Below are 1,438 nucleotides of genomic sequence, written 5' to 3'. Positions count from 1 at the left end.
TGTTGTTGTCGTTCTTGTTGTTGTTCTCATCATTGTCGTTGTCGTCGTCGTCTTCGTTATTTTTGTTGTTGTTGTGGTTGTTGTTGTTGTTGTTTTTGTTTTTGTTGTTGTTGCCGTTGCTGTCGCTGTTGTCGTTGTTGTCGCTATGTTCGTCATTGTTGTTTTTATCGTTGTTGTCGTTGTTCCCGTCGTTGTCGTAGTTGTCGTCGTCTTCGTCGTCGTACTCGTTGTCGTCGTCATATTCGCCGCCGTCGTCGTGGTGGTGGTCGTCGTCGTCGTTATCGTCGTCGTCTTTGTTGTTGTAGGTGTTGTTTTTGTTGTTTTTGTTTTTGTTCTTGTTGTTGTTTTGTGGTTGTCGTCGTCGTCGTAGTATTCGTTGTCATCTTCGTTGTTTTTGCTATTATTATTATTGTTGTTGTTGTTGTTGTTGTTGTTGTTGTTGTTGTTGTTGTCGTCGTCGTCGTTGATGCAGTTGTTATCGTTGCTGTCGTTGTTGTTGCTGTCGTCGGCATGGTCTTCGTCGTCGTCGTCGTTGTTGTTGTTGTTGTTGTGTCGTTATTGTTATTGTTGTTGTTGTCGTTGTTGTTGTCGTTATTTTTGTTGTTGTTGTTGTTGTTGCTGTTGTTGTCGTTGTTGTTGTCGTTATTTTTGTTGTTGTTGTTGTTGTTGTTGTTGTTGTTGTTGTCATTTTTTCTTGTTGTTGTTCTCGTCGTTGTTGTTGTTGTCGTCATCGTTGTTGTTTTTGTTGTTACCATTGTTGTCGTCATTGTCGTCATCGTTGTTGTTTTTGTTTCCTTAGTTGTCGTTGTTCTCACCGTTGTCCTAGTTGTCGTTCTTGTCGTCATTGTCATCGTCAATGTCGTCATCATCGTCATTGTTGTTGTCGTTGTGGTGGTGGTGGTGGTGTTGGTGGTTGTTTTTGTTGTTGTTGGTGGTGGTGTTGTTGTTGTTGTTGTTGTTGTTTTTGTTGTTGTTGTTGTCGTCCTTGTCATCATCATTGTCATCAACGTCGTCGTCGTCATTGACGTCGTTGTCATCGTCGTCAATGTCGTAGTACTTGTTTTTGCCATTGTTGTCGTTTTTGTCCTAGTAGTTGTTGTTGTTGTCGTTGTTGTTGTTGTTGTTGTTGTTGTTGTTGTTGTTGTTGTCGTTGTTGTCGCTGTTGTCCTAGCTCTCGATGTTGTCATTGTTTTTTTGTTATTGTTATTGTCGTAATTATCACTGTTGTCGTTGTTCTCGTGATTGTCATCGTTGTCGTTGTTCCCATCGTTGTCGTCGTCGATATCGTCGTCGTCATCGCTGTCGCCGTCGTCGTCGTCGTCGTCGTCGTCGTTGTTGTTGTTGCTGTTGTTGTCGTTGTTATTGTCGTTATTTTTGTTGTTGTTGTTGTTGTTGTTTTTGTTGTTGTTGTCGTCGTTGTCGTTGTTGTCGTCATTGT

Source organism: Hordeum vulgare, chromosome 7H (assembly GCF_904849725.1).
Source record: "Hordeum vulgare subsp. vulgare chromosome 7H, MorexV3_pseudomolecules_assembly, whole genome shotgun sequence".
NCBI lineage: Eukaryota > Viridiplantae > Streptophyta > Magnoliopsida > Poales > Poaceae > Hordeum > Hordeum vulgare.
The sequence above is the reverse complement of the archived record's forward strand: the minus strand, read 5'-3'. Positions refer to the sequence as shown.